Source organism: Protopterus annectens, chromosome 2.part2, assembly GCF_019279795.1.
Source record: "Protopterus annectens isolate FY-2018-M chromosome 2.part2, PAN1.0, whole genome shotgun sequence".
Lineage (NCBI taxonomy): Eukaryota > Metazoa > Chordata > Ceratodontiformes > Protopteridae > Protopterus > Protopterus annectens.
The window spans coordinates 481,621,045-481,637,319 of record NC_056730.1 but is presented as its reverse complement, the minus strand read 5'-3'; the positions used below and the strand labels follow the sequence as shown (position 1 = coordinate 481,637,319).

The following is a 16,275-nucleotide window of genomic DNA, read 5'->3' as shown; positions in this document are numbered from 1 at the left end:
GGCCTGTGCTGAGGGAGAAGGAGGAAATCCCTGAGCCTCTTTTTTGATTCTGAGAAATCTTGACTCTCCCAGTAAAAATGCTCCATCAAAGTATGCAAGGTTTTTCCAAATGAATAATCCTCAAGAGGTGATGCAGATGGTATAATCTCCTCTGCATCTGAATCCTCATAGGGAGGTATAGATAATTCCTGATCAGGAGAGGAATCAGAAGAAATAAAAACCTGATCTGAAGATTCATAATCATTGTCTTGCCTAGGCCTCTTATCTGGAGGGGGATAGGTACCCCTGATCAAGGTAATAAGGTCTTCAGCAATTTTGATCATCTGTTTTTTAGGCATAGAGGTCTGTGCACGTGGCTCATGCGTCATCTTTTTTTTTTGTTTTAGAAGTTGCTTTTGTCTTTGTTTTTGCAGCTGTTGTCAGTTTGATATACAAATGTTGAGGTCTGAAAACACCCTCAGAAGCCGGTGCCTGCTCAGCGGCTCCGGACCCATCCGAAGGAGATGCATACGTCAGTCCAATACCTTGAGTATCTTGCGGCATGCCGGACTCCACATGGGTGTCGGTAGAGGCCTGCGACATGAAAGCAGCGGGTATCAGGGGCTGCAAAAGTGCCTCACTGAGCACCTGCGACTGGCTTAGGAGAAGCTTCTTAGTCTGTTTTAGATTTCGACTGTCTTTCTCTGTCCTTTTCTTTGCGTTTTTATGTACTCCGGTAGTTGGATTGCTATCCGATGACATTTCTGGGTAGTTAAATCAGTTTCCAAAATACTTTGGGGCAAAAATATACCGATGCTTAATAGTGCATTGGTTAAATCTAGCACAAAACCGACAGCCAGGCACGTTGTGATCAGGGCCTAGGCAAGGAATACAGTATAAATGGAAATCCTTATGAGGTATTTGTTTCCCACAGGTAATACAATTATTAACTTTTTCTGACATCAGTATGGAGCAAGAAAAAAGTTTCCCCAACGGGGTGCTTAGCTTTAGTGAAGACTTCGGTTCTGAAACTCAAACTCGAATATTTCAGTAGTTGGCCAACTGGCACTTGCAAAATGCTTCTGCTTCGGGCACCGTGCGGCAAGAAAGACTAAAGAAAATGATGTCGGCTGCATGTTTTATACCCCTGACGACCTGACGTCATGGAAGAGGAGACAGCAACCGATGCAGGACCCAAGACTTTGGAATTCAGGCCAACAGAGGGCAACCTGTCAGCAGATTACCCAAATGTAATGACTGCAACAGTGAAACACGAAGAACATCTTCAGGAATCTTTGCCAAATATATGCAAGTAGGCATTTTGGAGATCCAAATATGCATTAAGACTCTTCCTAATATACAAGGAATGTCATAATGCACTGTGGTCATTCAAAAGGATTCTTTTGGAAGGAAAGAGTTTAAGCGAGTAAGAACCAGTATGGGTATAAGGGCATTTGTTTTCTTTGGCACTAAGGAATCTGGGGTAAAATCCTAAGCCACTTCTGCCTGGTAGAACATCTTGGATGGCTCTTCAAAAAAAAAAAAAAAAAGCTAAAAAACTCCTTCCTTGCCACTTACTTTTGATTCAATCAGAGATCAAAGGCACAGGAAATGAATGTTATATCCTCTGGATATCAATGATTTTTTTTTTCTATGATCCACCTGTCCTTGGTCCTTTTTTTTTTTTTTTTTAAGTCTTTAGGTAAAAGGCTTGATGGCTCCTGAATGCCTCCCATGTGGATGAGTTGGGCAGAGTCGAATGATCCTCCTGGAAGCCACTGAGAACCATGTTTTTTGGATCCAAGACCATGATGGACTCCACAATGAGAGTAATGTCTCTTCACATCTTTTTCCTGTTACTGCTGGTGCTCCTCTGCCTTCTTGTTAAAGAGTGCTATGAACAGTAAAATTTGTCATCCAACACAGAGTGGTTCTTGTCCTACTTTTCCATGGTGCTACTGAAATTATTTGCCAAACAGGTGAGGTCCACTAAAGGGTGAGTCAAAATATCTTATCATCCTCAGCAAAATGACTCTCAGTGCTGGCAAGAAGCAATGTATTTATTTCCTTTATTAAATAGGCAAGTGAATTCATCCTAAACAATGGACCATTTTCAGTCACAAACTGGGCCAAATTGCAACAGCAAGAATAAAGCAGTATATACACGAGCAATAACACACAGCATAGTTATTACATCAGCATTTTATTTACCCTAAACAACTATAAATTGGTTAATAAATTTGAATAAGAAAAACATTCACTACGAAATAACCAATTATGATGATTATAATGATTACAATCATCTCAAACATTTGCCCTCTGAAAACAATCGATGCTTTATTCTGCTGTTTGAGAGGTCCCTTCTGTAACATTATATGAGAAGTGGACCATGAGGTCCTCCTATCAGAAAATGCTGTGGCCTTTTTCCTTAAGCAACCCAACCTGCAGTTCTTCCAATATGTGGTGTATTTCTTCTGCTGGTTCCCTTTTAAAAATATGCCATATGTATAAAAACAGTTTTGTGCCAACAGAGAGAAAGTGGTGGATGCAAAAACTTGCTTCTCAAATCTGTCCCTCTCTCTCTCTGAATAGCCCCACATTTGCAGAGCTAAAGCCTTAGTGGCTATCTCAAAGACCTCAGAATCTGCCTGGTCTCTCTCTGTCTAAAAAGAGAACACGCATAGGTAGAGAAGAAAACATGGCTGGCCTTCTTTGGGACTACGGTCATTGTGCCCAGTGTTTTCCATGCAACTCTGGTAGCATATTTCCAGATGTACACGAAGGGGCAAGCCATAATGTAAGTGTGGAGCACACCTGCAAGAATTTTAGAGCCTTCTCTCTGGGGAAAGGATGGGAATCAAACGTCCAACCTCCCTTTTATTATAAAATCTATAAATATTCCCTAAACATGGAGTCTTCTATGAAGGAAAGAAGACAACATGGATTCTTGTTAATAATCTTCCGCTAATAAAGCTAATGAGGACTTGATATGTGTGGTTTTCTCACACCCTTTTGTGGCCTTTTAGACTGACTGAAATCTGAGAAGTATGACGCATCTTAAGTGGAATCTTAAGGGAATGTGTAGAGGTACTTGGAAAGGTTGTAGGGAAAATCTCTGACAGGTCTAAAAGACTGACATGCAGGTTGTAGTGTGAACTAATAGTTGACAACACTGGCATGAATGATGTCAGAGGAACTGACAATCAGGAAAATAGAGTAAAGGGGTGGGGCAAGGACTCAGTGCCAGAAACCTCTGTATTGGACTCAAGGGCAATAGTACCTTTACAGGAGAAGTGATACCCAAAACAGCGGAGTTTGAATAAATTGCGGCAGTAAAGACACTCCTGGCAACACAGAGGTCAACACCTGAGAAAGTATCAGTTGATAAGACTGTGAAAATATTGCTGAAGCCAGTAAAACCAGACAGGAAAGGGTATGCTCAACAGTGGAATACTGGCATCAAAACCAGCATTAGAAGAGGCAAGATGGGCATCAAAGGTAATGGCACTGGAAATACTGAAGTTGATGATAAAACCTGCCAAAAAAATAAAGCAGTAAGAGGTAAACACAATGGATGATAGACGTGCCCCTAACATGTTTAACTTCAGCTTCCAACATCACCTTTGTCAACTTATCACACTCAGTAAAAGGAAGACTTTAAGAGGATAGGGACATAGGGTCTCATCCAGTCAGAAGTCTACAATCTGAGAAAAAAAAACTCACATTAACTTCAGAACTACAAGATTCAACTGCAGTTGTTGGCATTTTCATAACTTCATTAGAATCAACACAAGTTTATTTTAACACATTAGGAAGAGAATGGCTTTAAGAAGATTTAGCAACAGGCTTTCTAGATGGCTACACACAGCTTAATTTCAGCTCTCCCAGTGTGAAAAAAAGAAACTGAAAAATAACAGCCAGTGATGATGTCAGCTTGAGCTAAATTCAGTTACTGGCTAGTAAGTACACTGCCTGGATGCAAGAGAAAACCTTAAAGAAAATCAACCAGAAAAAGTGAATAGAAAACACTGGCTGTGAAGAATCCTGCAGCTAAGAAAAAAGCAGTTCAATTTTCAGCTTTAATATAAGAGATGGCTTCCAGTAATTTACATGAAAAATAATTAAATGTACTCACAGATGATTAAAATTAAATACTGAAAGAGTATATCAACTCATAATAAAAGGCTGGAAAGGTAAGAAGCAAGTTTAACTAGCTATTCAGATGAAATGATAAAAATGCAAAAATCAGAAGATGAAATAAAAGAGATTATGAGGCCTCTCAAGAAGAGTCTTTTAAAAAATGGTAGTCAGAAAACAAAGCATGCAAAGCAAACCTAAGATTTTCTGCTGTACCAGAGAAACTAGAAGGAACAGACTATTAATTTTATGAAAGCACAAATAAGCAACTGAACTGGTATCCCACAGCACAATTTGTTAATTGGAAGGACACACTGACTGTATGATCCATGAGAAAGCAGTGAAGACCTGTATCATTAAAGATGTAATCATACCAGCAGGAAGAGATGATCCTGACAAACCTGTGACAGAAGGGAAAATTATTAAAACTTGGAGAAAGCAGGGTGTTTGTGGAAAATGATTATCCACAGTATGCCAGGCAGAAGAGAAGAAAATGTATCCAGCAATCAGAAAATGTTGAGAGGTGGGTGTGAGATTGAAGCTGCTGTATCCAGCTGTCTCCAGAATATTCTTGCCAGGAGGTTCAAAGACATTTACTCCTTAGCCTGTTCTGCTTCAAAAAGGTTTACCCAACAGAAAGTAAGTCAGCAAACAGAAGGGAATTCTGCTTCTCATCCATCGGACAAAAAAGCACATATAGAAACTTTGCCAGAGAAAATCTCTTCCAATGATCCAAAGGAAAATGCTTGACAGACAGAAAAAAGCAAAGGAGTTTAATAGAAAAATCATGAGTACCTTGGACTTGAATGCAAGTCTGATGTTAGGAGAAGGAGATGAACAGGAAGACCAACAACACTGAAAAACTGGATTTTTGTAAACTTCCATGTGTACTCTATAGCCCCACTTTATGTCATTACTATTTAAGAGGACACTAAGGGGGGGGGGGGTAACCAAGTAAATAATTATACTCTTAGTATTTGTATAAAACATTTCATGATATAAACTGCACATTATACGCAGCAAAGCAATTTTGTGTAGTGTGTAGTCAGGGATATTTTAAATGTGGGGGGGTCTCCAGTGACTGCTTTGTGTGTTAAAGATATCTAAGTAAGCAACTACTTTTTTAGCTGTAAGAAATGTAAGCTTGACAGTATCACAAGAGAAGACAGACTTGACAAAAATAAGTTTAATGTTAATATGATGTTATCTTGGGCTGCTGGGTTTGGGGTGAGGTGTGAAAGTGCATTGTTTACAGGTAGAACCTAAACATTTTCTCTTATTTTTACCAGGGTGAATGTCTACATTAATGCCACTGGCTTAAACTACAAGCAAGCATTTTCTGTAAGTAAATAGGCTAGAAAAATAAGACAAAATGATGAGTCATGCAAAATGCCAAGCTTCTTACATCTGCAAAGATATTAGCTTTTTTTCCTTTAGCAAATGTTCACTGGGGGCTGAAATTTACTAGAGAAAACTGGAAAAGGAACCAAGGTAGTAGAAATAATAACTAGCGGGGGAAAAGCAATAGAATGGTATGAGACCACGACGACATTTGGACTGCATGCTAGAAAATGCCTTTTCCCTACAATGGGTTGATATCAGTGTACAGGGAAACAGAAAAGGATAGGGGAATTTTAAATGAAAGACCTCCTCTGATAGAAATTAAGTTGATTCTACAACAGAAGCTCCTGTTAAAGGGATAATTACTAGGGCATATAAAATACTGAATGATGACTACAAGAATCAAAGGAGGTTAAACATTGGGAAGAGAGAACAATGGGAAAGACATATGTATGGCTCTCAAGTATGCCACGAAGTGCTAAAGTTTAAGGGCCTTTGCTTTGAAGTGTTTCCATAGGTACTTTTATGCCTGAAGACTTCAAAGAATTATTCCTCCGGTAGACAGCAAATGTTGGCACAGTATGATGAGGAAGAAAGGGGTAACTGGGAACATATCTTTTTGGAGTATAATGACTTGGTAGATTTTAAGATGCTGGACTGATGATAATTACAAGGAAAGAAAAGATATGTGATGTATAATGTATGTAATGTATAATGTATATAAATTAAATTAAAAGTTATGTACTCACCATAACTAGACATCTGTATTATCCATTTTCATTCTTCTTCAACAAAGGGGTTACTGATCTAATCCTCAGATCCAATTCGGCTGCAAACTTTAGACTTTGGATCCAACTCTCGAGTGCCTCCCTTTACCCATAATACCCTATACCATCCTCAATACCTCAGATCGAGTTAAGATAAGGAAAAGGGATAGCTCAAAGAATAAGGCTTAAACCCAGAAATGTAAGTTCCAATAATCAGTCCAACTGGTTCCTCCAGAAGATTTTAGGAAGGGGATGGAAAAGGGTGAAATTGAGGAAGAACGAAAAATGGACAATACAGATGCCTAGTTATGGTGAGTACATAACTTTTACACCTCATATTGTCTTCTTCATTCTTCCTCAAAAATGGACCGAGTCCCCAAGCTATGTTAATCTTGAGTGGCCCTCATGGAAGGATATTCTGGAGAACCGCTGAGCTAAAGGCAGCTCTACTCCTGGATATCAGATCCTATTTGTAATGAGTAACAATGGTATGAGCACTGGACCATGTGGCTCCTGTGCAAGTATCATCAATAGATGTTCTTGACCAAAAAAACAGACAAAGTGGCCATGGATTTAGTTGAGTGGGCTTTAGGCAGTCTTGGTGAGGAAATGTCTCATTGAGAACAGGTCCAAAAAAAGCAATCAGTTGTCTATTTAGCCAATGTAACTTTAGAAACTGGATAACCCAGGTGATTTGATGAAAAGGATAAAAATAGCTGATTTGATTTTCTAATTTGTTTTGTTCTGTATAGATAAAATGTAATTGCCTGTGCAACATTCTAGGAGGTGTAGCATGTATTCTCCTTTGCTTGAAAATTTTGGAAAGAAAAACAGTAAATGAATGAATTGGTTAATGTTAAATTCAGAATTATGAAAAACATTGTATGGAGTCTTTGATTAAAGAAGCCTGGAGTTCAGAAATTCTTTTTGTAGAAGTGATAGCTATTAAAAGGGATGTTTTCCATGATAGGAATTTAATTTTTTTTTTGCTGAAGCTTCAAAGGGATTCTGATGCAGACCTTGTAGCACCACAGTCAGATCCCAGGGAGATGAAGGATCCTTTACTGGAGGTCTAAGAAAGGTGCCTTTCAGAAAGGCTTTACATAACTTGAAAGGGTCCAAAGAATTTTTATTTCCTATATGAAAATTAAAATGGCTGCCAATTGTAGTTTAATCGTAGAAAAACTAGCACCTTCTTTGAATAGTGCAGCCAGAAAATCAAGGACAGCAAAGACAGGGACAGAAAAAGGGTCAACATTATTTCTCAATGCCCACAAGGGAAATGTTTTCTACTTGCTCTTGCAAACCTTCTTGGTGGAGTCTTTCTGCAAGGATAACAGAATGGTACACCACTGGGGAAGAAAGCCAAAGAAAGCCTGTGCTCTCTGACAATTACTGGAACTGAAGAAACCATGCAGTTAGTTTGAGGGCTGGGATATTGGGATGACTTATTCCGGATGGGTGTGACAGGAGATCCAGGGTGGATGAAGAAGATGAGGCCAAAGGAAGGGGAGCTACACCTGTTTACGTCAATAGGGGCAGTGAGGATGATCGAGCTCTTCAACCAAATTGCTTTCTGTAGAAATTTGGGGATCAAAGGAAGTGGGGAATAAGTGTAAAGGAGACCGGATGGCCAAAAATGGACTAGAACATCTATCGGTTACTCCCCTGAGGGGGGTAAGGGAAATTACCAGCTGCACTTGTTGTGGGGGATCCAAAGAGGTTCAGCATGGTTGGCCCCAAAGACGGAAAATTTCCTGCACCACTGATTGGTTGAGAGACCACACATGAGGCATCAGAATGGACCTTCTTAGTTTGTCTGCTGGTATGTTAAATTTTCCTGGAATGTGCATTGGAACTAGAAAGTGGCTGGTGGAGATCGCAGACTGTCTCAATCTCATAGCCTCTCTGCAGAGATGGTAAAGCTGGGATCCCCCTTGTTTGTTGATATACCAGACTACAGACGTGTTGTTGGTCTGGATCCCAATAGTCCTTAGAGGAAGAGCATCTTGAAATGCCTGCAAAGCTAATAGGATTGTTCTCATCTCCAGGACATTCATATGCAACCTGATCTCTTGAGGGGACCACATGCCTTGGATGGGTCCTTCTCAAGAAAAGCCCCCTCCACCCCAATTGGGAGGCATCTGTAATCATCATGGGCAATGGGGGCAGTAGAACAAAAGGTTGGACGAGATAAATGTCTTCCCACTGGATCCACCAATGGATGTAAGCTTGACTGGAAAAGATAGGGGTTTTCGAAGAACAGTCCATTGAACAGCTAGAGTCCATTGAACAGTATGCATACAGTATTGTGCTGAAGCTAGTACTATTACTGCTGCTGCCATAAACCCTAGTACTTGAAGAATGAATCTGGCTGGAGGAAACAGATGAGAAAGAATCTGACGAACCTGAGATCTGAGTGAGTCTATGCAATGAATTGGTAAGAATGCAATTTGTTTTGTTGTGTTCAGATGTGCACCAATTAACTCCAGGCTCTGTACCGGTGTAAGATTTGACACGGCATAATGGACTGTTATTCCCAGTGAGCAACAAATCTGGAGCAAATAGTTCCTGGATTGTTGGAGATGCATGGAAGGGGCAATGAGGAGCCAATCGTCTAGATATGGAAACACCCGGAATCCTTTTAGTTGCAAGTGAACTGCCACTACAGCCGTACATTTGGTAAACACTTTGGGGGCTGTGGCGAGTCCAGAGGGCAGGGTTCTGAATTGGTAATGACTGGTTCCTAGCCAAACGCATAAATATCTTCAGGAGCATCGATGTCTGTGCTGTGACAGAAACCTGGTTCAAGGCTCCTGAGAGCACCCCAGCACTAACAGGTTTCACCTCATATCATGCGTTCCGGCCCCAAAATCCAGACAACACCAAGAAAGGAGGGGGGGTGTCCATATTCATAAAGGACACCCACACCTCAAGGTTGGTGGCAACGCATGATGCATCGGAGACCATCCAGGTGCAATTAACCATAGGCAAGACTGCTCTGCAATTTGTAGCATGTTACAGGCCACCCTCTCAAACTCAGGAACCTCACATGGCCTTCCTGAAAACATTGCAGGGGATAAATGTATCTCCAAACACCATCATACTAGGTGACTTTAACTACCCTAATATAGACTGGGAACACTACTCAAGCCCGAACACTCTAACCCAAAGATTCCTGGAGTTCATAAACTCAAATGCCATGGAACAACTAATCACCATCCCCACAAGAGGAGAAAACATACTTGATCTCATCATCACGAACATGGGATCAAAATGTTCAACACCGAAGTATACCCCTCACTGGTGAGATCAGATCATAAACTAATCTCGCTGGAGGTCCTCATCCACCTGAAACAAAAAGACCACAGTGAAAAGATTTCACACTTCTAAAAACTAGTGTGGTCTCCTTTAAGGCCCCTGAGCCAGTGGTAAACATTACTCAAACCGCTGAATCACTTACAAATGTCTTCTACCAGCACCTACAGGACTGCATGGATCAGGCAATCCCAAACAAAACTAAGACTCTCTGTACCAAAGGCAAGCGTCCAGTCTGGTGGACCCCAGCCATAAACAAGCTCTACAACAAAAGGAGGAAGCTACTACAAGATAGAGCAAAATCCTTGAAAGGCAAGACACCTTTGATCATTATAAGTAAAAACTAAGAGCTCTCATAAAATCATCCAAGGCAAATTTTGAGAGAAAAAGGACTCTAAAGAGAATCATAAGGCCTTCTTTAGCTATGTTAGAAACCTAGGAGGAAACTCCCAGATATGCTCAGAATTAGTTCAAAATGATGTGAAAATTACTGAACCTACACACATTGCCAACATACTGGCTGACAGGTTCAGTGCAAACCTCCCCCAAAAGGAGAGATATCTATTCCAGAGGATTGTAGCCCCCAAACATCTCAGGTGAGAACTGCCCTCACTAAGGCAAAAACACAGCATCCATGGGACATGAACTCAATGAGGAATTAAACCCACAGTTAGGACAGCTGTTTAATCTTAGCCTCACCTCAGACTGTGGTCCCACTACAGACCCTGGAAATTACAGCCCCATTAGCTTGACAAGCCTTATCTGCATCACCAAGGCCATTGATGAGCATCACAAGATGGGTTGCAAACTGGCTAAGTGACAGAACCCACAGGGTCAGAGTTGCTGGAGCCATGTCAGACTCAAAGCCTGTCACAAGTGGTGTCCCACAGGGCTCAGTCCTGGGTCCACTCTTGTTCGGCATCTACTTTTCTGAAGTACAAGCAAACACAGGAGGGTTATGGCTGACAAAGTTTGCAGATGACACATCTGACACAGATATCCTCCATAAGGGCCTCACAGAAATGGATAACTGGTGCCAAAAAATGCATAGTCATACCCTTTGGGAAAATAGCTACCATATAGGTGGCAATCCACTGAGCACAGAAAAGTCATCAGAGATCTGGGGACCCAGGTTGATGACACTCATGTTGCTAAAGTAGTTAGGAAAACCTTCTATATCGCCCACCTGATCATGAAGGGATTCACATCTAGATCAAGGGAGGTCATCGTCCCCCTGTACTCATCACTCATTAGACCTATGATTGAGTACAATGCCCAATGTATCTGACCAGACACCTGCTGCAGCTTGAAAGGCCCCAAAAGTTCCTCACCAAAAGGATAAAGGGTCTCTGAAAGAACTCCAGCTCTATTCAGTCTCATACCGCTTGCTCAGAGAGATTTGATGAATATGCTTCACCTCAAAAATCTAGATCCCTCAGAACCACAAGGAGACTTAAACCTGGAGGGACAGATTCATCACCCAGAGACTAGAGCACCTCTCTGGTCTTGTTCAAGAGGAATCTTGACCAATGGATGGGCCACATAACTATGGGCTAGGCTTATAAATGCCCTTGGGCAGATAGCCTAGTATGAACCTATGAACCTATGAAGCACCTGTTTATTTTGATACAATAGTATGCATCCTGAATATCTACACAGCACATCCAATCAGCATTGCGAAGAAATGGCAGAATGGATTGGACCATGACCATTGGGAAATTACTTTTTCATGTACCGTTTCAGTTTGCTCAGATCCAAAATTGGTCTCAGGTCCTCTGTCTTTTTGGGCACTAAAAAGAAATGCAAGTTCTGAATCCTACTTGGTCTGGTGAGATCTCCTGGATGACTTTTGTCTAGCAGCTTTTGAATTACTTGGGCTGCTGCCTTCCTCTGACTGGGTGGAACAATGGGAAGCTTTTTTCCTTATGCAGATTGAGGGATGGGAAAATGGTATGATGTAACCTCTGGATATTACTTTTAGCACTCAAGTATCTTTTGTCTTGGTAGCTCAGGCATTTGGGTGTAAGGACAATTGTCCCCCAACTGCCTTCAGTGGTGGGCAGTTGGGCAGTACTTCAGAAGCACTGATAGGGTCTTATCCTGAAAAGAATCACAGAAACTCTGATTTTGCAGGTCTCCTCTGCCTCTAGGGTGCTGGCTGACATTAGAATTGCCTCCTTTGCCTCTGAAGGAGTTGTCTCTGTACAGATCTTGTTGAGAACCCTGAGGTTTATGAAACCACATTTTTTACCACCTCTCTTGACTTGTAGAGAATGTTCGCTGAGGGGTAGAAAACTTGATTTCGATGGCAGACAGGGTCTTTCCTTCTTGTTTGTTGCTGGTAAGAGTTTCTTTCACAGACAGACCAAACAAGGATGTTCCTTCAAAGGGAGCATTGACAAAGATGTCTTGAAAGGCTTCACAAAGTCGCATCCAGGCATGCCTCCTTACAGCAATGCCTGAACCGGCTGCCCATGAGGTGCCCTCACCTGCTTGCGAGATCAACCTCATGGACGTACTGGAAACTGATAAGAGTGGCCAGCTGAGAAGAAGATCTTTTAAAATCCTCTGCAGATATTGACTCAGAATTTGACAGTTCTTTGGTCAAATCTCTCTTTAGCCTTGTAAAGCATGCCAAATGGTTAAGGGACCCCAAGGCAGAGAATCACTTTCTGAATCTGTCCAGGGCCCTACAGTCTCTGGCGGGTGGACAGAGGAGCTCTCTTCTGCTTGCACTTTTTTAGTGGCCGCTGCCATCACCATAGTATCTACTGGGACTCCTTTGCTCCAGGGGGCTTAACTTACGGGGAGCTAGGAATTTGTCAGGTCAATGTGTTACAGGTATCAATGGAATTCATCTCCCTCCATGCCCAACAACAGACTAAATCAATGAACTCATCTGCCGGGGTAGTCACCCAAGACATAGATAGGCCAGAACCAAAAGCTTCCAAAAATACTGATTCCTCTGGCGAAGGATTATCGTAAGACCAACCACCTAAGGATCTCTAATACATCTCCAAAGGAGACATCAGGTGGTGATCTGGGGAACCCTTCTCCTTCCTCGAAATCAGTATTTTCAGTGAGAGATTCCAATGAGGAATCTATGTGCCTCCTCTTGCACATCTTCTTCCAATGGACCTGCTTGGGGGGGGGGTATTCATGGGAGGTATCAGAAGAGAGGGGGAGTTCCTCTATGGGGACAGACTGGAAACTAGCTGTGGAACAGGCCTGATGGAATCAGAGCTTGGAACCAAATAGGAAGTGGATCTAATGGATGAGAAACCGGATCCCTAGAAAGAGGAAAATGCCCTTTCCACAATCTCGAAGGCAGATGGACTCGAGGAAGCCGTGGCCACGCACACCAGAGTTGAGACTTCCAGTATGGGTAGATCATGACTCCAACTGGATCTGTGCCTGGAGGACAGGACTGGACCAGAGCTGTCCAGTGCTGCGGCTCCAAAGGGCACGGATGGATCTGATGACATCAGAGTAGTTCCCGACCCTACAGATCCAAAGTTGATGCTTTGGCTCCAAGATCTGTTCCAATCTGAAGGAACAGGAGTGGTACTGGCCAGGGATGCTGTCAGAGTCGAGGAAACAATTCTCTTTAGATCTGATTCCAGACCTCTTGAAGCTGTCAAATCCTTGGGCTCTGAAACTGAAGGTCGGATCTGAGGAGGAAATAGTACTGTGTGAGTAGTGGTCTGAAGACTTACGGATCCAATAAGGGATGGAGCTGAGATAATCCTCTTCTGGATCTCAGCTCAGAGAAATTTTCGCATCATCCTATCCACATCCACTTTAGAACGACTTCTGAAGGACCTGGAGGATGTGGTAGACTGAGGCCTAAAGTACTTTTTGGGATTTTGTTAAAAGGGGGGAGGGGAATGGAGCCCAGGGGAGACTGGATCCAAAATGAATTCTGGACAGCGAGATCTTGGAGTATGTGAAGTACTGGGTTTCAGATCAGAGGGCAAAAACTGAGCTGTGGGGCTTGCTGAACTAACGCTCAGATATGAAGATTTAGGATTTGAAGATTTTGGATCCAAGGAGTATACCTTCATGCTTGAGGATGTCTGATCTGAAATTTTTGCAACTTTTGGAGAAGGTTCCAAGGAAGCCCTGAGGGACTTCGACAGACAGCGCTTTCTACATTCCGAAGGAGTTTTAGAGCTTTTAATGGGGGTTGAACCCCCTGAAGATACTGTCAAAGGAGGACAAAGTCCCTTCACTATCAGTTTGCTGCGTCTATCTGCTAATGCCCTAGTACTAAAAGTTGCACATATCAGTTAGTGTTTAAATGATCTGCCCAAGACAATAAACGCATTCCTTGGGGGCATCCGAGTTAGGGATTTTATGCCCACAAGAAGTGAATTTTTAAAGCCTGCTTGTCAGCCATGACAGTTTAAGACAGGTATGATACAGGCAGAAATAAATTATCAGAGAGTAAGACTATTTTTAAGAAATATATACATAGATACACACACACATACACACATATATATATATATATATATATATATATATATATATATATATATATAGATAGATAGAGGAGGAGGAAAAGAAAAGAGAAATAAGAAAATCATAGGCAATGGTAATTAAGGATTACCCTTGTAAATGCAGGTAGAAGGGGTAGGAAAGGAAGATAACCAATGATGGCAATGAGAAGAATATACTATAATAAAAAATATAGTAACTAGTCTGAAAGGAAAACTGGAATCCTAAGAGAGAGGTACACAAAAAGGGAAAGAGTAAGACAATAAAATATCACTTACAAAAGAAATTTGACAAAGCACTCTAAAGAAGGACCCTATGTCGAAGCATGATGGCGCCAAATGAGATCTGGGGTATTGAGGATAGACTAGGGCATTGTGGATAGAGGGAGGAGCTTGAGAGTTGGATCCAAAGTTTAAAGGATCCAACAGAGCTGGATCTGAGGAACAGACCCCTACCACATTTGTTGAGGAACAATGAAAAGGACACCACCAGATAAACTGTTAACATGGTTTGTTTTCTCTTCTGTTAATGTACATTTTTCTATATCTTGCACGATAATTTAATAAAGGTGTTTGAAAAAAAGATCATCCAGTAACTGATTCCGGTACTGCAGTGACAGTAGTAACAACAAGCATAACCTTTTATTGAAGAGGAGATTAAACTTTAATCATAGAAAGGGAAGGTGGTACAGACTCCTTTTTCTAAAATGAAACCTGAATAGGGTTATGAACTCGTATTAAAGAAAAAACCTGATTGTTCACCAGAGTGAGTATCAAACTTGGCTATCCACTAAAGCATACAGTAATAACTGTATCTGAAAACTTTAAATGTCTCTTACAAGTCACCAAGTTGACTTTAACACTAAAAGTACTTGAGGAAGCACTGGGGGTTCCCCAATACAAACTAAGCATAGACTCTGCATCTTGGTTAACAAAAAAAGCAGCACTTCAGGCACATGCGTTAAACATGGATTTTGATAATGTAAGAGAATGGTCCATGCCAGGTCCAACGATGTGATCTAAAAAGAAGATAAAAATACTTTCTGATAGCAAAAACTTAAAATGAATTTCTCCTGACAGAAACTACTGCAAGGAAGAAAAAGAAAAAAAAAAGTTACATTTGGACAAGAGCACAAAAATACAATTTATTTTCTGGTGATAATGCCCCCCCCCCTCAAAAAAAAAAATATAGAAAAAAGAAAGAGAGCATATGACAAAAGATGACTGCAAAGTGTGACATGAGACCAGTGTAAAGTAAAAACAAAAAAAAAAGGGGGGGGGAGGGGAGGGTGCTCCAAACTGCATGTGAAAGTTTGATCTGCTAGTGGTCCTACCTCCAGAGCAGGAAGTCCTATCTCGTATTAGTTTGAGAAGACAGACCTCTTAAAATTACATGCAAAGACACCGAGCGAGACAAAAGGAAAACTTCTAGACATGCTGGGAGACTTACATTTATTACGTAAAAGAATCACTGGAATGAAGAACTGCACGTCACTGCATAGCAGTAGCTTGATGCTAACACCATGAACTACTAATCAGCCAATATGAACTGAGCCTCAGCACTGCAACGTTAACACAGTTTTTACGAAGAAAAATGCTGCAAACCTCCCAAACACACACACACACAGCAAGTTGCATGACATGAGGAAAAATGTGACTATGGCCAGGAGTCTTGAGATGGTAGCGGACTGAGCAACATGAAAACTAAGAATTCAGCAAAAAAGCGAGAAAAGTTATTGATTTTGGATTAATCTATTAACTGGTTAGTGAGTATTGCATGGATATCAAAAAAGAATAAAAATGGAAAATCTAGGAAAGGTGGTACATAAAGAAGTGAAGTTTCTGGTTGAGAATAACATCATGAATGATTAGCAGCACACAAATGAATTTGCACTCTCAGTGCAAGAGATGGTGTCCAGCAACCTAGAAGAAAAAGTAAACCAAATGAATTCACAACTCTTGACACCAAAGAAGAACACAAAATCAAAGGATAAAAGGGAATTGAGCATTGCCACATTTCCCTACCTGATACACACTGCAGTCACAAATCATTATTCATATACAATTTACAACTAACGTCTTCTTCTGCATGCCAGTCCAGCTTTAGGCAGCCATTCACAGCATGAGTGTGTTCCAAAGAAAAGGTGACTTTCTCCAAGTAAATGAAAGGTAACATCAAACAAATGAAAAAAACAGAGGGGGTACCAGAAAAGGTAGTGGGAAGACTTATGGAG

The 16,275-nt window shown here is 41.3% G+C and overlaps 1 protein-coding gene across 1 annotated transcript in view; it reads right to left on the bottom strand.

Annotated features, from left to right (window-relative positions):
- Positions 1-16,275, bottom strand: part of IQGAP2 (IQ motif containing GTPase activating protein 2) — a gene marked incomplete in the record, with an annotated part of 4,327,392 nt that overhangs the window by 2,482,783 nt on the left and 1,828,334 nt on the right.